Here is a 20,153-nt window from a genome sequence, read left to right on the forward strand (position 1 = left end):
GATGTTAACCACCACCACCACCACCACGACGTCAGACCAAAGTTTGGCGCTATCGCGGCCACTGCCACCACCACCACCATATTTCTCACATTAAAAATATTTATCTTCTCATCTTAAAAAATAAAATAATCCTAGGAATCGAAGGAGACTTTACCTTCCCAAAAAATTAAATCAACCTTGGCTACAGAAAAGTATCTGATGACGGAAATCGAGTTGGTCCACACATTGACCCATTCCCATCACCTACATATTGCCCTACAAAATTCTGCCATTTCCTCCTCATAGGAGCTAGTGATGAGAATTATGGCTGGGCAGAACAATAGAACGAACCCAACATGGGGGAAAACCCGCTTGCCAATGAAATGTATGTCGTTGATGGCATTGGCATTGGGATGTCTCAAAATTTGCTCGCTATTGCTATATTTTCAAAGTGTCTGGGTCAGTATGGTGGCCAAACAGCTCCAATAGGATCTGGAAAATCCCGATCATCTGTTGCAACGAAAAGTAAATGTCGTTAAGGTGGAAAAATCTGGCAGTGAATCTGCACAGATTTCAGAACTTCAGGAATATGACGCTGATGACAAAATTGTCAGTACTGCAGAAGCTGCGTCAATGGAGAAAAGGATGCAGTCAGCAACGTCCAGGCTGCTGCTAAATCGGCTTGGCCAAGCACAGGAACACCCTCTGTCGTTCATGATAGTTACTGGGGAAAGATCTTCTCCCTGCAAAACTGCTCTTGGTTCCAATATCATGATGAAGACTTATAAAAACAAAGTGGATTACTGCAATCTGCATGGTTGCAAGGTCTGGTATGCACCGGAGGTCTGGGAAAAAGGATTCACTGGCACATGGGTTAGGTACCCTCTTCTTCTTCGGCTTATGAAAGCCAACCCTTCTGTTACGTGGTTCATGTGGATGGACTCAGATGCCATTTTTACAGATCTCAATTTTTACATCCCCTTTGAAACGTACAATGGGTGGAATAAGAATTTCATCGTCTCTGGATTCTAGGAAAAGGTATGATACTTATACTCTCTCAATTATCATTTGTTAACCCACAATTGTATTGAAGTAGGCTTTTCCAAATTGTTCAGTGGCTTGTGATGATAGCTAAATAACAATTCTTTAATGCGAAATAAATACTTAAAAGAATCGTAAAAAACTTGAAAACTTTAATACCCAAGAAAACATACCTCTGGCCATTGATGCTACTCACACTCTGATACCAGACTTTCTACTATGCTTGAGGCAGCTGGTAGTCTCGCAGAACTTGGATGGATGAAGGAAAGAAACAAGTGGCTGGTTGCAAAAACCCGCACCCAACTTGTTTGTACAGAGAACCCGCGTTAATAATAAACACGACAAGGCAAGTGAAAAGAGTTTCTGGCTAATAAAAATACAAATGCAATAGAACAGAATCAAAGACCATGCTATAGCGTTGGATGCAAGGCCCCATTTACAAATCCCTGAAGTCAAACTCGATCTCACAGTGGGCATTTAGAAAATCCACGATAGAATCCTAGCCAAAAGCTACGTGGCACACTGGCAGTACCAGTCCAACCCAGATATTTAAATTCTACAATTCGACAGAAAACACTCTGCCGGAAAGGCCAATAAAATAATGAAGGTTTTAATCACACATATATCTTTCACATGTATACAATGAAATGTAAATTGTATTACTGGAAAAAACAGTGGTCGCCTTAAAACAAAAACTTGGAAGCAACAGCACCAAAAATAGAGCGAAACTACAAAGCCCTTAGATTTACAAAAATCACCCAAAATCTCTCATTTGTGTGGCACTTCCAAGATCTGCTCACTCTAACTTGATGGTGTAAGACTGAAGGGGGTTGATTTAGTGAGCTTGGGGACCAAACATAAATATTTATAGCCAAGCTTCCATCAAGCTTCTGTTGGCTATGTGTCAAGTGTTCCACAGATCATGGTAGAGAACTGCAGAGGGAGTAATGGACCACTCCAGAAGCTCCCAACAAGAAATTAATTAACTACAGTTGATTTCTGCAATTTAAGGAAATGACTGCAATTTGTTTCAGTAAATGAAGGAAATAACTGCAATTTACTTCCGTAATTATCGGCAGCAGTTGGGAAAACATAAAGGGAGCTTAACATTCTCCCACTTGGTCCATACTTCCAATCTTTAATGTCTCATCTTATAACCCATTGATAATGTGTGTTAAGTAATAGATACATGAATCATGGTGATAAGTCCTCTAATGACGAGTATTATCTTCCATGTATTAATATGTATTTATTCTTATTATAATTTATGTGGCAACAATTTCTTAATGAATAAACCCTATGTTTATCCTTGGTCCTACACAAATGAATTTTTTCAAATCAAATTAAGGTGCACATAAATATGAGAAAAACATCACAATAATTAAGATTTTCATTAAAATAACATTGTACATACAATGAGAAACTACATAATGGAACCAAGTCCCATATTCATTACATGATCCTTGAATTTAAATGCTGGCATGCCCTTAGTTAAAGGATCAACGATCATCAACTCAGTGCTAACGTGCTCAACAACCACTTTCTTTTCTTTAACACGTTCCCTTATAGCTAAATACTTAATGTCGATGTGTTTATTTCGACTCTCACTTTTGTTATTTTTAGCCATAAAAACAACAGTTAAATTGTCGCAATATATTCTCAATGGCTTAGAGATAGAATCCATAATTCTAAGCCTAGAAATGAAACTCTTAAGCCATACACCATGTAAAGTAGCCTCAAAATAGGAGATGAACTCAGCTTCCATAGTGGAAGTGGCAATCAAGGTCTGCTTGGCACTCCTCCATGATACAACTCCACCGACCATCATAAAAATGTATCCTGATGTTGATTTGCATGAATCAACACATCCAGCAAAGTTAGAATCTGAGTAGCCAATTACTTCCAAATTTTCCGTCTGTCTATACATAAGCATGTAGTTTTTGTTTCCTTGGAGGTACCTCATTACTTTCTTTGCAGCTCTTCAGTGGTCTAAACCTCGATCACTCTGATATTGTTCCAACCTTCCCACAACAAATGCAATGTCAGGTCTTGTGTAGACCTGAGCATACATTAGGCTTCCGACAACAGAAGCATATGGAATGTTCTTCATTTGTTCCCTTTCAAAGTCATTCTTCGGGCATTGGTTCAAATTGAACCTATCACCCTTCACAATGGGAGCTACACTTGGTGAACAATCCTTCATCCGAAATATCTCTAAAATTTTATTAATATAGGTTTCCTGAGACAGACCCAAGATGCCTCGAAATCTGTCTCTATGGATCTTAATGCCAATGACATAAGATGCCTCACCCATATCCTTCATATAAAAAATTTTAGAGAGGAATTGTTTCACCTCATGCAACAAACCCTTATCATTCGTTGCTAGCAAAATGTCATCCACATATAAAACAAGAAAACAGATTTTATTCCCACTGACTTTTAGATATACACATTGATCCATAATGTTTTCTACAAAACCAAATGAAGAAATTACATTTATGGAATTTCAAATACCATTGGCGAGATGCTTGTTTTAAACTGTATAAGGATTTCTTGAGCTTGGAAACCAATTGCTCACCATTACTAGAGGGGAATCCTTCAAGTTTTTTGATGTAAACCTCCTCCTCTATATCTCCATTGAGAAAAGTTATTTTCACATCCATTTGTTGCAACTCCAACTCAAAATGGGCTACTAATGCCATAATAATGCACAAGGAAGCTTTCTTAGATACAGGAGAAAAAGTCTCCGTGTAGTCGATTCCTTCTTTCTGAGTGAATCCCTTAGCAACAAGTCTTGCCTTGTATCTCTCAATGTTGCTCAATGAGTCTTTCTTTGTCATAAAGACCCATTTACATCCAATGACTTTTGCACCATTAGGCAACTCAACAAGATCCCAGACTTCGTACTCTTTATAGAATTCATCTCTTCCTTCATGGCATCATACCATAATTATGATTCTTTGCAACTCATGGCTTGTGAAAATGACTCGGGATCATTTTTGGCTCCAATGTTGTAGTCAGATTCTTGCAGATACACAACATAATCATAAGGAATTATTGATCTCTTTGGTCCAGTAGATCTTCTTAATGTTGTACCATCATCTTCCTGAGAATTATGAGGTTCAACTCGGTGTTCAAAAGTTCTTGGAAACTCTTGAACTACTTGATCTACTAGAATTTCGTCAGCAGCTTGTGGAACTTCAACAATTGGTTGTTCAACACCAGTTTGTACTTGAGGGGTGCTGTGAACAATAACCAATCTATCACTTGAGGTGGAAGGTTGAGATTCTGAATGATCCTTCTCAGAAACTATGTTCTTGGTTTGATCGCTTCCACTGATCAAGTCATTTTCAAGAAACTTTGCATTTCTTGATTCCACAATCCTAGTGTTGTGAGATGGACAATAAAATTTGTAGCCTTTAGACCTTTCAACATATCCAATGAAATACCCACTAATGGTCCTTGGGTCCAGCTTCTTCTCTTGTGGATTATATATTCTCACTTCAGACGAGCATCCCCAAATGCGCATATCTTGCAAACTCGGTTTCCAACCTTTCTGTAATTCAAATGGCGTTTTAGAAACAGTCTTGGTTGGAACTCGGTTTAATATATACACTGCCGTCTTAAGTGCTTCAGTCCATAAGGATTTAAGAAGATTGGAGTTGCTAAGTGTTATAGACATTTTTTGGCACTACAACCCCAAGCATGAAATGTCCATAAACCAAGGGCTCCTAAGTCCCTAAAAGTGTTGTTCTAACCCCTAAAGGAACAAGGTCAACTGATTACAGCTTCTCCCAGAAGTTCTCCATGAAAAACTGCTCAGAACTGGTCAAAACAGGATCATTTCAGCTGCTCCATAGGCAAAGTGCGTTGCATCTCACCTAAACACACTGTGTGGGTGTGTTGCATTTCAAAAAGCCCTTCTATGGGGTGCGATGGGCGAGAAGTGACAAATGGCAGTGTCATTCCGCGAGGTGGAGAGGCATGGAAACTTCCAGAAACTTCTCCTGTGACACTTGCCTCTCTGAATTCGACCAAGGATGAGTAAGAGATCATCAATCTCCAAGTGGAAGCAAGAACTATCAGAGAGAAGACACTGATCAAATCACAAGCTGACTCATCTCCCTTACAGATATCTATATATGGATCCCTCATCCCAGAGATCCAGAGGCTGGAATTTTGCATATTGTAAGGAATTGCTGCTGGTTTCTTGAGACAACATCAGATTGTTGGGTGATCTAAGCTTTGTATGAGGTGAAGAGGGGCTTCCTTGTTGAGAGGATGATGCTGGGTTAGAACAACTGGTTTTAACTCCCTTGGCTCTTTCTTTTTTATCAATAAAAGCTATTCAAGTTTTCCTCCATACTCTTGTGTCATTTACGTTTGCTACATTTGTGTGGTCAATTTACATCTGATCCTCGATTGTTTATGATTATAGATCCTTGTTCTTGTATAGTGCTATGCTACTGTGATCTTACAGGTACTCTGTGAAGCTGGGCATGCAAGGGAACAAGTAGCGAAAGACTATCAAGAGAGAGAGGAATCGAACTAGGAGATTAGCGCAAGACAGAGGTTGGTCTTCTTTGTTCTTCTCTCATCTATAATTCATAAAGGAAAAATGAAAGTAGCTTTACTTTGTTTGTTTCTAAGGTAGCTATCACACCTTAGTGGGATAAGCAATTCTATGTAGACACTTTTCCCTGTAACACTAAGCATACTCCGCACCATGTCCAATAATGTTCAGTTTCTTCTTTTTGCTACACCATTCTGGTCGGGTGAACCAGGCATGGTGTATTGGGAAACAATTCCATGCTCTTGAAGAAATTTTGCGAATGGACCAGGTGCTTGTCCATCTTCTCTGTATCTACCATAATATTCTCCACCTCTATCTGATCTCACGATCTTAATTTGCTTGCTGCATTGTTTCTCTACTTAAACCTTAAAGATCTTAAAGGCATCTAATGCTTCGCTCTTTTTATGAAGCATGTAGAGATACATATATCATGAGTAATCATCTATAAAAGAGATGAAGTATCTTTGACCATGTGAGTCCATGTCTGGACTACATATATTAGTATGTATGATCTCTAACATGTCTGAACTCCTATTGGCACCTTTCTTTGACTTGTTGGTCTACTTTCCCTTTATGCAGTCCACACAAGTCTCAAAATCAGAAAAATCCAGAGTATTAAGTACCCCTTCATTTACCAATCTTTTAATTATTTCTATGGAGATATGACCTAGTCTCCAGTGCCATAATTTAGAGGAATATTCATTAATAACACATATTTTAGTGCCAGTGTGAACATGCATTGAATCATAAGTGACATTGTTTTGTAAATTAATGCAGTAAATACCATTAGACAAAATACCATTCCCAACATAATCATATTTATAAAATAAACTGAAGGATGTTTCTGAAAAGTTAAAAGAATATCAAAAAGGTACAAGTTTTGAAACTGAAATCAAGTTTCTAGAAAAACTTGGAACATAAAAGGTCTTTTCTAATTCTAAAACAAAGCCACTACTTAAAGTTAAATATCATGTTCCTATAGCTTCCACATGCGAGCCCATCTTGTTTCCTGATAAGATGCTTTGTTCACTTCCCACTGGCTTCCTTAGGTTTTGCAAAGCCTACAAGGAATTAGAAATGTGAATTGTTGATCCAGAATCAATCCACCAGGTGTTAATATTGACATTAACCATATTAGATTCATAACAAACAAATGAGATTGGATTACCTTTGTCCACTAGCAATCTCTGAAATTTGGTGCATTCCTTCTTCATGTGTCCCTTCTTTTTACAAAAGAAACACTTGGAATCCTTCTTGATATTAGCTTGGGGAGGTACTTTACCTTTCCATTTCTTATTGGCTTGAGATTTTCCCTTTCCACGTGTTGCCAATATTGCACTTTCTCCCAGTTCCATCATCAGTCTCTCTTCCTCTTGAACACGCATGGTCATGAGTTCATTAGTTGACCATTGATCCTTATGTGTGTTGTATGAGATTTTGAAGGGTCCGTGTTGGTGTGGAAGGGTGTTCAAAATGTAGTGCACCAGGAAGGACTCCGATATTTCAACCTCGCTTTTCTTCAATTAAGCCATAGTGTCCTTCATTTGCATGATGTACTCGCGCACACCTTTCAAACTGGAGAGCCTTAGGAATGAGAACTTCGTGATTAGGGTGCTTGCTAGTGCCTTGTCTGAAGTGACGAATTGATCATCAATGGCTTTCAGCAAGTCTCGGACCTTTTCATGCTGATCAACGGAACCACGAATACCAGCTGAAATTTTAGTCTTAATGAACATCATGCTTAGGCGATTATATTGTTCCCATTGTTCATAAAGTGTGATCTCTGCTGCAATGCTGGTATTAGTGAGTGCCGGTGGTTCATCTTTCCTAATAGCATAGTCTATTTCCATCCACCCCAAATGAAGGAGAACCCTCTCCTTCCAGACCTTATAGTTATCTCCCTTAAGTTCAGGGATATCACAACGAATTTCAGAGAAATTTGCAGGTTGTACAATAGCATAAAATTAAAGATCACATGCTTATGTTAAAATTGAGGCCTAAAAAATAAAATTTCATGCTTTACCAATGTAAATCATGCTTAAAATTGAATCTATTGACATAAAAATTCCCTGTGGGCTAAATTTCCAATTCAAGTAGATTCAATTATTTTTTATAATAGAATTTATCAAATTATTCACTTAATTCATAATTCTAAGGGTATATTATGATTATAATTTGATAAAAAACTTATCTTAGTTTTGAACTTTATGATAAAACGATTAATTCATGACTCCTGTGGGTAAGTTATGAATATTTTATCCTAATTAATTATATAAATATAACAAAAATTCCTGTGGGATAGAATTTATTATATCTAGTATAATTAATTACAATTAATGTCTAAATATTCTTTATGTGATCCCAATCAATCATAATATATAATATTATTTAATTAGAGATGCTGTGGCTATTCTCTAATTAATTAAAAATTATATAGATCACTCAGACACTATTTATTATAAATTGCATAAACAAAACTTACACAGTGCTTCACATTGCATGCTACGTGAAATGGCGTATACACAGTTTAATATGAAGCAATTAAAAATATGGAAAGCAGAAACACTCACTGCACTGACAAAGCACTTAAAATTCACTGATAAGATTATAAACAAATCTTAACCAGAGTCAAAAACAATGTTTCGTGAAAGGAATAAGTCAAAATGACATCTTAAATAAACTCCATATGTCTGTTTCTTACAAAAACAAAAAGGCTTCGGCTGGAAGTAAAGTGTAAAGGTAAGCATGAATATAACCAGAAGTGAAAGTGATAGAGTACGAGTAAAAACCGCTATAAAATAAAATAAAAGCACCGCTTCATGCAAATTAAATATGAGCATAGTTATAAATTTGCACAAAAATTACACCAAGGCAGAGATAAAAGCTACTATGATACAAAATGATAGCTAAATAATGATTCTTTAATGCGGAATAAATACTTAAAAGATTCGTAAAAAACTTGAAAACTTTAATACCCAAGAAAACATACCTCCGGCCTGTTGAGATTGCAACAAGATGATGGAGCTTAGTGAAAGGAGTCGCCTTCACTAAGTGGGCCCACAGGCAAATTATGGCGCAAGTTCTATTTTTGATCCCAGCAGGGATGATCACAGTGTGGGTGACCATAGTATGAGAGATCATAGTGTGGGTGACCACAGTGTGAGTGATCACAGTATGAGTGATCAAAGTCTAGTTTTAGACTAGCTGTCAAAAATAGAAAAGTCAAATATTATTGTCTCATAATAATATTTGGACTATAAACTTGATCTTATTCTCTTCGAGCACTTCAGGATGAGCTACAGATGTGGTACATGCAGATCCCAGAGGGAAATACGTGGTTACCTATGGGATGACTAATATTTGCATGCAGGACTTCTGTTAGAACTCAAGTGAGTTGAGTTTAGTGGACTGGAGATGCAGTTGATGGAGTTGTGTTCAATTTAGCTTTGTTAAACTGGTTGTATTTAGTCTAATTGGCAAATAGACTAGAGATGAGTTGGGTGAATTAGTTATTAATTAATTCACAAGTTATTAACTCATAATGCAACTATAGAATACATCAGTTAACTCAATTGCATGTCAGTGCATGTTCAGTTCAACAGGGATAGGTGTTAGAGGATCAGATTGCTATCAGTTGTGACTATAGTTGTGCATGATGATTTGCACAATCAGAGGGATTGAGTATGCCAATGAATTGGCCAATATCAAGAATTGTAGCCTGTGCTCACGTCCAACAGAGCATGAGTGATTCTTTGCAGGTGAAATACGAGTTTGGTAAACCATTCTCATTAGTTCTTGAGCAGGTATTGAGCTAGAGAGGCAGGCAAGCAGTGGAATAGATTTGGAGATCAGATCTGAGCTGTATTGTGTGTAACAGGTGGAGTTGGTACTGGATTGCTTGTGATAAGCATTGTACTTTGTAATGTTACATGTTCTCAATCATTAATATACAGATAGTGTGGGGTTTTTAGCGAGATGCTTTCCCCGGGTTACATACTGTGTTAATGTGTGAATGCTCTTGATGTTTTATTGTTATTGATGCTGCTATATTGATGATCAACGTAGAGGAGCTTATGTATTGTGTATGTATTCCGCAATAGTACATGATCAGGATAATCTCTGTTGAATATGTGTTAAATTATTCAAAATTTCTACATGGTATCAGAGCGAGCTAGATAATTGTAGAAAAAGTTTCTACATGGTATCAAAGCTGTTGATCATCAGATCTACTATTTAGGAAGTGTTTACATTCTATTTCTTCAGGCAGAGTCTGTAATTGGGCCAGGTAGCCTCTGGATTCATCCTTCCTTTGGAAGGTGAGATATCCAGTGAATGCCCATACAGTCAATCTCTGTACGAGAAATATTGTGTTCTCACGAATCTTAGATCCGAGGCGGTTGAGTTGGTTGCTGGTGGAATTCGAATTTGCAGCAGTGTTTTCTTGGTGACAATGCAACAATGTCTTTCAACGGATTGCGATTGGAGTATGCTCTTGAAGGCAGCTCAAACTATATTGCATGGAAGGACAGGATGGAGGCAATATTGGATGATAACGGGCTGAAGGAGTTCACAGATATGGATATCCCAAAGCCTACTGATGCTGCTGAGGCGGAAGTTTGGCAAAAGAAGACCGCAAAATGTCGAAGGATTTTGTTGGAGGGCGTGAAGGATCACATTGTGTCCAGCCTCCATGGAAAGGCTACTCCACATTTGATGTGGAAATCATTAACAGAATTATTCCAAAGCAAGAGCGATCAGAGGAAGCTGGCGCTCAAAGATAAACTCAGAAACATCAAATTCGAGAAGGGTGACAGTATTCCCAAGTATCTCACGAAGTTCACTCAGTGTCGAGATGAGCTGGGAAGTGTGGGGGTTACTGTTGATGATGAGGACTTGGTGAGCTTGGCTCTGCTTGGTCTTCCGAAGAGTTGGCATTCCTATTAGGACTCTGTCAATGGTCGGGAGAAATTGCCAGGATGGGAAAGACTATGGTCAGATCTTGTGCAGGAGGAGATCAGGCGGAGTACCAGGGACGGATCTTCGTCAAAGGGAGCTGATGAAGAGAATTGTGCTTTGGCTTCCAAAGCAAAGAAAGGGAAGAGCAAGAAAGCTTCTCAGTCTGGTGTGAAAGGCAAGAAGCAGGATATGTACAAGGTGAAGTGTTTTCATTGTCACCAGCATGGACACTATGCCACTAATTGTCCGCAGAAGAAGAAGAACAAGCAGGCTGCTGGATCTTCAGCAGGAGAGGCTCTAGCCTCACAGTTTGAGCTTGATTTTTCATTGATTGCATGCTTGGTTTCAAGTGTGATGGGATCAGTGTGGTTCTTGGACAGTGGTGCGTCTTTTCACATGACGGGAGATAGAGATTTGTTCTCTGATCTGGAGGACAAAGATCTTGGAGTGCACATCGAGATGGGCGATGATGGTAGATATAGTGCGACCGGTATCGGTACCATTTCCTTTGAGAGGGAGTCTGGTAAACCCTTCGTATTGAAGGAAGTCATGCATGTTCCAGGATTGAAGAAGAATCTTATTTCAGTGGCGATGTTAGAAGACAAGGGGTATGATGTTGTTTTCAGCGAGGGAAAAGCTTTCCTGCGCAGCAAGACAACTCGTGAGACCCGGGAGATAGGGGTTCGAGTGAGGAACCTTTATCAGTTGCATGTAGATGGATGCGCAGCAATGGCGGGTAAGGCAGAAGGATTGGTGAGCCGGGATGATGGCGAGTTGTGGCACAGGAGATTGGGTTACCTTCACCATGGAGCCTTGAAGATACTGCAGCAGATCGCTACAGGGCTTCCTAAAGGCACACTTGCGCAGTCAGATCAGTGCAAGGGGTGTACTTTGGGGAAGTTTATGAAAGCCACCTTTCATGAGAAGGATAGTCGCGGCACGACGATCCTTGAGAGAATTCACATAGACGTGTGTGGACCTTTCTCAGTTTCTTCGACAACAAAACACAGGTATTATGTGATTTTTGTTGATGATTTCTCTCGTAAGTGTTGGATCTTCTTCATGCAGAAGAAGAGCGAGACATATTCAAAGTTCTGTGAATTCAAAGCACTGGTCGAGAAGGAGTCGGGGAAGAGGGTGAAGGCTCTTAGGAGCGATAATGGTGGTGAATACATCTCAGACGAGTTCAAGGATTTCTGCAAGGCAGAAGGGATTCGAAGAGAGCTCATAGCTCCCCATAACCCACAGCAGAACGGGGTAGCTGAGCGGAAGAACAGAATGATTGTGGGTGCTGCACGGGCAATGTTGCATGATCAGGGCCAACCCCTTCACTTGTGGGCAAAAGCATGCAATACAGCAGTTTATGTGCAGAACCGTTGTCCTCATAGGATACTTGGCATGAGTACACCCGAGGAGCCTTATTCTGGTAAGAAGCCTGATCTTTCTCATCTGAGGATTTTTGGTGATAACGTTTACATGCATGTGACGAAGGATGCCAGGAAGAAGTTGGAACTGACCGCAGAGGTTGGGATATTTGTGGGGTACACTGATACGCCCCACAACTATCGTGTGTATTTTCCAGACAGTGGTAAAACTGTCGTGCGACAGGATATAAAATTTCAGGAGGAGAAAGTCATGAAGTGTTCGCTTGAGAGGGAGCTACACTTGCATGCAGATGAGGAGCTATTAGTTCCTAAGGATGAGCTTCAGGACGTGGATCAGCCACAGGATGAGGTTCATGGAGTGGAAGAGACCACTCATGCAGCGCCAACCATCAGAGGGCAAAAGCGCTTGACAGAAGCTGAGCGATTGGCTCAAGATGCAGAGAAAGTTGTAGGACCACCTACAGCCCAACGCAGGCAGAGATAGTCACTTGATCGGTACACTGGATACATGGCCCTTATGAGCAAGTGTGTTGTGACTGAGCCATCCTTTTTCGAGGAAGCTGTGGAGGATCCCGCATGGGTAGACACGATGGTGGAAGAGTATGATTCTATTGTCAGAAACAGTGCATGGGAGATTGTTCCTAGACCGAAACGGAAATCAGTGGTGGGTTCGAGATGGATCTACAAAGTTAAGCAGGCAGCTGACGGGAGTGTAGAGAAGTACAAGGCAAGATTTGTTGCTCGAGGCTTTTCACAGATAGAGGGGATCGATTATGAGGAGACCTTTGCACCTGTCGCAAGGTATTCTTCCATACGGACGATTCTTGCTCTCTCAGCGCAGATGGGATGGCACATCCATCAGATGGATGTGAAGACTACGTTCCTCAACAGAGTCATTGAGGAGGAGGTGTACATTGAGCAACCCGAAGGCTTTGAGGTCTTTAGTAGCGAGTCGCATGTGTGCAGGCTCAAGACAACGCTGTATGGGTTGAAGCAAGCACCACGTGCTTGGTACACACGGATAGACAGCTATTTCATAGGACTTGGATTCTCCAAGAGCGAGGCGGATCCTAACCTATACCAGATTGTGGTGGAGGGTAAGTTGCTTATCATTGTACTATATGCTGATGATTTGATTCTAACGGGTGATGAGCTGTTGATACTGTCATGCAAGAAGGATCTTGCTATAGAGTTTGAGATGAAGGATTTGGGCCTCCTTCACTATTTCCTGGGATTGGAAATATGGCAGTGCAGTGGTGGACTATTTGTTTCTCAGGGCAAGTATGCTCGGGAGATACTGGAGAAGTTCAACATGCATGGCTGCAAGCCTGTTGATACTCCTCTTCCTGGAGGTTGGAGGAAGGAGGATGCCACTTCGGGAGAAGAAGTGGATGCCACTGTTTATCGACAGTTGGTGGGGTCGCTGATGTATTTGGTCAATACATGACCCGATATATGCTATGCAGTTAACCAACTTTCACAAGCTATGGTTAAGCCTACCAAGCTCTTCTGGAAGGCGGGCAAGCATGTATTGCGCTACTTGAGAGGCACATCGGGATATGGTTTATGGTATAGACAGGAGGATGAGGTGAAGCTATGTGGCTTCACAGATGCAGATTGGGTAGGGAGCCCAACTGACAGAAAGAGCACATCAGGAGGGGTCTTCAGTATTGGATCGACAACAGTTTCTTGGTACAGCACGAAGCAGAGATCCGTGGCACTCAGCTCAGCGGAGGCCGAGTATATGGCAGCAAGTTTGGCTGCATGCGAGGCTATATGGATGAGGAAGATCCTGGTTGGTTTGTTCGGTTCTCATTTGGATCCTACTGTGATTTACTATGATAACCAGAGTTGCAATAAGCTCTCGGCTAATCCTGTATTTCATGATAGATCTAAGCATATTGACATCAGGTACCATCATATCAGAGATTGTGTGCAGCGGAGGATCATGTTGCTTTTATACATTCCAATGGAGGATCAGGATGCTGATATTCTGACGAAGGCTCTCACCAGGAGCAAATTCGAGTACCACCGAGGCTAGATAGGGGTTGCTGATAATCCATATCTTGTCGAGAGGGAGTGTTGAGATTGCAACAAGATGATGGAGCTTAGTGAAAAGAGTCGCCTTCACTGAGTGGGCCCGCAGGCAAATTATGGCGCAAGTTCTATTTTTGATCCCAGCAGGGATGATCACAGTGTGGGTGACCACAGTATGAGTGATCACAGTGTGGGTGACCACAGTGTGAGTGATCACAGTATGAGTGATCAATGTTTATTTTTAGACTAGCTGTCAAAAATAGAAAAGTCAAATATTATTGTCTCATAATAATATTGGACTATAAACTTGATCTTATTCTCTTAGAGCACTTCAGGATGAGCTACGGATGTGGTACATGCAGATCCCAGAGGGAAATACATGGTTACCTATGGGATGACTAATATTTTCATGCAGGACTTCAGTTAGAACTCAAGTGAGTTGAGTTTAGTGGACTGGAGGTGCAGTTGATGGAGTTGTGTTCAGTTTAGCTTTGTTAAACTGGTTGTATTTAGTCTAACTGGAAAATAGACTAGAGATGAGTTGGGTGAATTAGTTATTAATTAATTCACAAGTTATTAACTCATAATGAAACTATAGAATACATTAGTTAACTCAGTTGCATGTCAGTGCATGTTCAGTTCAGCAGGGACAGGCGTTAGAGGATCAGATTGCTATCAGTTGTGACTATAGTTGTGCATGATGATTTGCACAATCAGAGGGATTGAGTATGCCAATGAATTGGCCAATATCAAGAATTGTAGCCTAAGCTCACGTCCAACAGAGCGTGAGTGATTCTTTGCAGGTGAAATACGAGTTTGGTAAACCATTCCCATCAGTTCTTGAGCAAGTATTGAGCTGGAGAGGCAGGCAAGCAGTGGAATAGATTTGGAGATCAGATCTGAGCTGTATTGTGTGTAACAGGTGGAGCTGGTACTGGATTGCTTGTGATAAGCATTGTACTTTGTAATGTTACATGTTCTCAATCATTAATATACAAATAGTGTGGGGTTTTTAGCGAGATGCTTTCCCCGGGTTACATACTATGTTAATGTGTGAATGCTCTTGATGTTTTATTGTTATTGATGCTGCTATATTGATGATCAACGTAGAGGAGCTTATGTATTGTGTATGTATTCCACAATAGTACATGATCAGGATAATCTCTATTGAATATGTGTTAAATTATTCAAAATTTCTACACGGCCATTGAGTTAGTGAGCTTGGGGACCAAACATAATTATTTATAGCCAAGCTTGTGGAGTACTAAAAAGGTATGTTTTTGATGATCATTTCAATGGCTTTTCAGTAGAACTTGTAAACCTTTTTGCATCATGAACTTGGAAAACAATAAAGAATTATAACAAAACATGCGAGATTAATATGCAAGACTTCACAGCTAATAATTGTCATTCTCTCGTGTAGGAAGGGGTGAAAACGAAGAGTTGCTGTTCCAAAGAAAAAGACAAGGACAAGGTAACTGCCATCCCTTTAAAGGGAGACCGAGTGCAAACAAGGCTAAGCAGATCAAAGCAAATCGGCCCTAAAAAGGAGGAGAAGACACCAGCTCGGCGCAGGAGAAAAGAGATGATTAAGAATTAACGGTTTGGTGAATCCCTAAGGATCTTTGATCCTGAGGGATCGCTGCTTTATCAATCTTGTTACTTAGACATCTTCTTTGTCACCCTTATATAAAGGGACAACACTGTTAGCTTTAGGGGGATTATGCTTTTATGTAATTTCTGTTAAGACTAAAACTTTGATCATCGAGTCTCGATAAGAACTGGTTCATTGTACTTTTGTTTCATGCGTTAATACAAACTTGGTGATTATTTTATCTCTGTGTCTGGATTAACCTAAAGTGGTGTACCCTTGGAGGCTAAGGGCACGGCCCCGGAGGACACTTGCTTCTGTATTACTACGATTTGATTTCTGCGTGATTTGCTTATCGTCGTTATTTGGTAATCTGATATGCTTTATAAGTTTACATCACATGCTCTGTTAAGATTAATTCATTAAGATTTTTACAGACAAAACTGTTGTATTGACTCTGCATTATATTACTGTTCCTTTCAGAGTTGATTGAATGTTATTAGTCTTGACCGAATATTGTTACTATTTTGTTACAGAGCTTTTGTGTTGTACATTCATGTTACAGAATTCATCTGAAAGTGGTGTTCTTTATGATTGTTGGATTCAAAAGTAATGCTGTTCTATTTTGAAACACAGTCATATTCCTTTTAATTAAGATTGATGCTAGATCAGATTACTATTCAAGCGTGTTGTGTGCATATATGATTTCCAAGCATTGTTCCATAACTTATCAGTAATTAGTGCTGTTCCATTAGTGTATGTTGCTTGATCTGCCTTAAGAGTGAAAGATTGTTGTTTGATTACGATGAGTTCATTTGAGTTAGTAGATTAAGTTTGATTACTGCTCACGAGACTTAGTTGTTTAACTGTTGTTCCTTTTAAGAATTGCTATTCCATTCCAGATTTGCTGTTCGATTTCTTATTTGCTGTTCCATTTTTCTATCTGTCGTTCCATTTACTTGCATTTGTTGTTTTGGTGTGAGAGATGATCTACGGCTGTAGTGAGCCTCAGCATTTGCTGTCTAGCTCCCAGACCCGTGGCCTGTTCTCTAATTTCCTTTCCATCAGTTTCCAAAGGGATGGGTTATCGCTGTCGAACCCTTGACTGATAAGTTGCCTAGTTTTCTGAGTGTGCGATTTATTCTTTTGAAGTAACTTAGTTATAGACAAGCATCCGTTTACTCTTGTATTTTTGAATGCTGTACTACTAGCATTACTCTGACAAATGATAGCCTCAGACTGAGACACTCTTTGAAATAACAAAACGCTCCCGGATTGACATATTAATGTGAGGTAATTAGAGGTGAAAGAGACCCTTTTTATAGCTCTACATTTTGGCGCCATTGCCAGGGAAAGAGTGTAGCCATTTGTCTTTTTTTCAGAGTAGTGTACGAACCTGCTAGGGAAGAGTTGGATCTTAAAAACGGAAGGTAAGAACCTGCGTACGGAGCATGTAAAAGCCCTGCTCCACTGTCCGCTTTCCTAACAGATTTGCTGTTGCTTTGTTTGAATAGAATTTAGTAGTTCATTTGAGTGCATGACTAAGCAGAAAAAACCAGAAAATAATATTAAACCTCCACCCAAACCTGAAAAAGCTAAGGGGCCGGTGACCCTTGGCCGAACGACCTTCATAGACGAAATCTATAAGAAAACAGAATCTCAGCCATCAGTAGGCCCCAGGAAAATCATTTCTAAACAGCCTACTAGTTCCCTTCAGGCCACAGGATCACCATCTGTAGCCTTTGCTGAGGTGCATAGTCAAACTGAAGAGCAGGACTTTCAAGAAATTGAAAATTCTACTCTAGAACTATTGCAAGAAGGGAATTTCAGCAACCTTTGTGAAGGAGAAGGAGAAATAGGGGAAACCGAGGAACCAAGATCTCCTATTGGAACAAATCAGCCATTAAATAGCCCAGATAAGGGGAGTGCTGCAAAAATCATTGTTGAAGGAACCCAATCTCCTCAGACATCAGACATCCTCATTATCCCAGATAGAGGAAGTGCTATTAAAACTATCCCTGTCAAAACCGTTCCCTCTCAACCTAGGAATACCTTCCTAGATATCCCAGAAGGTTACTGGCATATATTCGATCCTATGGCTCAGAATCAGCCAAACGCTCAAACATCTACATTACAATACCCTATAGTGGATTCTGCAGCAAATGCGCCCATGAAAGCAATCCCTCTTCAACATATCCCTACATTTCATGGTCTCACATAAGAAGATCCAGATGCATTTTTATTTGAATTTGATGTGTTGTGCAGGGGATATGATTACACCACTGACCCCCAGAAATTGAAATTATTTCCCTCTACATTAAAAGGGGCTACTTTAAGATGGTTTATGGGGTTAGGTGGTGGGGTCATAAACAATTGGGATCAAATGAAAGAATCTTTCTTAAAAAAATATCAGGATTATTGTAGGTCTAGAGAATTAAAGGACGAAATATTCCAAATGACAGCCAAACCGAATGAAACATTAGAGGAGTATGTGGAACGTTTTCAGTACAATCTACAAAGATCTCCTTATGCATCACTACCTTTACCTGATAATGTGTTAAAAACTGCATTGATAAGGGGCATGAAGGAACAATGGATTGAAACATTAAACATCATGGGAAAATGGGATATTTATCAAGAGAATTTTGCTCACATCATTGATTTATGTATCAAGAGTTCGAGAGGCAGCACAAGAGTAAAACCGGCAGAACATGATCGGTTTGTAAGAGATAACAAAATATCAACAGAAGGAGTAACACGTGTAGAAATTGGAAATTTATTGGAAAATTTTAAAACTAATATTCTAGGGACACTAACTACACAACTTGACATTATGCAGGCTAAACAGAAGCAGATGGAGGCAGAACAGAATTTGGCGATCTTTTGTCCCCGATGCAGGAAAAAGCATAGTCACAAGGAATGTCCACTGGATACAGTCCAAACATGCACCATCTGTACAAAAGAACATCTTATGGAGAGCTGCCCCTCACTTCCTGGATTGAAAGCGGTATATAAGGAAGCGGAAGAAGAACCAAAATCGGTGTACTTGATCAACCAGCGCTGCCAGTGGCAACCGAGACAATCTGGTATGTTTCCAGAACCAACTTCTTCTTTTCAGCCTCCACAGTATAATGCTCAACAATATAGTATGTGGAAAAGTCAGTCCCAACCCCCATTTTCAAACTGGTCACCACAGTCGTTTCCTTCTTCAAACCCGTGGCTGAATCATGCAAGCCAATCTGGTTGGCCGAATTTCACTTAGACTCCACCATATTGGCAAAATAGCCCATATCCTCCACAATGGACTCCCCCTACTTCACAAAGTTCAGCCTGGCAGACAAACTGGCAGAGACCGATGCATCAGCCAGTAGGAACTATTCCGCTCCCTCAACCTACACTGCCAGCCTTACAACAAAATCCCCAGTCTAATCTGAGACCGCAACTCCCAGCCCAACCCAACCCCAATCCAAATAACAGACTGGTCCAATCTCTCCAAATCATAGAATCACCAGAAATAGGACCCGACCTGAGGGAGTGTAATGATCTTCAGTTACGATCTGGACGTATTATTGAAATTGAGGGAGATAAAATAGTTCATATTGAAGATCAGTTACCAAGAGAACATCTGTTGCAACAAGAGGATGTGAATAAGTAGCAGACTCATAATCAAGCAACCACATCCTCTCCTCCGTTCCCTGAACGATTAGTCATACCTCGACCTTTACAGTACCCTGACTTCAACATTCTGGGAGAATTACAAAATCTGTACATAAAAATTCCATTCCTCCAAGCCATTCAAGACATTCCTATATACACAAAAACTATCAAAGAATTGTGCATAAAGAAACCAAGGAAGAATATAACAAATAATCCAAGAGTCCAAGTAGGCAGCACCTTATCTGATTTACTATCAGGGAAAGAAACACCCATTAAATATGAAGACCCAGGAAATCCAATTGTAACTGTTCAAATTTATGGTCAGACCTTGTCTAATGCCTTAGTTGATCTAGGAGCTGCAATTAATATTCTAACAACCACTACTTGCCAAAAGCTCGGCATTACATTTGTAGAACCCACCTCTACTTTGTTAGAATTGGCTGACCGATCTGTGGTTAGACCGGAGGGTACTCTACATGATGTCATGGTCTCTGTAGATTCCTGGGAATATCCAACCAATTTCCTGATAATTAATCCAAAAACCTGACTTGATGGACACCCGCTAATTCTAGGTAGACCTTGGCTTGCCACTGCCGATGCTTACATTGGCTGCCGGCAAGGAAATATGACCATAACCAAAGGACCAAATATCAAGAATTTAGTTCTATATCCTCCAGCGCAGCTAAGTGTCACAATAATTAAAACTAACAAGCACCCTGTATCATACCTTATTGATAACATTATATCTCCATTAACTATACAAGAGGCACTTGATTTTAAAGACCAAACAGAAGATGATGCCATTAATAACTTCATTAGTCAAACTGAATGCGGATCCTACACACAGTGTCACATGATAGAAGCAACATTTGATAATGAATTAGAAGAAGATCCTCTGAAAGATACACATGATCAAACAATACCTATTACTTCT

At 40.0% G+C, this 20,153-nt stretch overlaps 1 pseudogene; it reads left to right on the forward strand.

Annotated features, from left to right (window-relative positions):
* The first annotated feature begins 303 nt into the window (after positions 1 to 303).
* Positions 304 to 20,153, forward strand: part of LOC149175789 (putative glycosyltransferase 3) — a 33,121-nt pseudogene continuing 13,271 nt past the window's right edge.

The sequence above is a fragment of the Pinus tabuliformis genome, chromosome 4_1, assembly GCF_031772625.1.
Source record: "Pinus tabuliformis cultivar Carrire ecotype Pingquan chromosome 4_1, CPIR1, whole genome shotgun sequence".
NCBI classification, from domain to species: Eukaryota; Viridiplantae; Streptophyta; class Pinopsida; order Pinales; family Pinaceae; genus Pinus; species Pinus tabuliformis.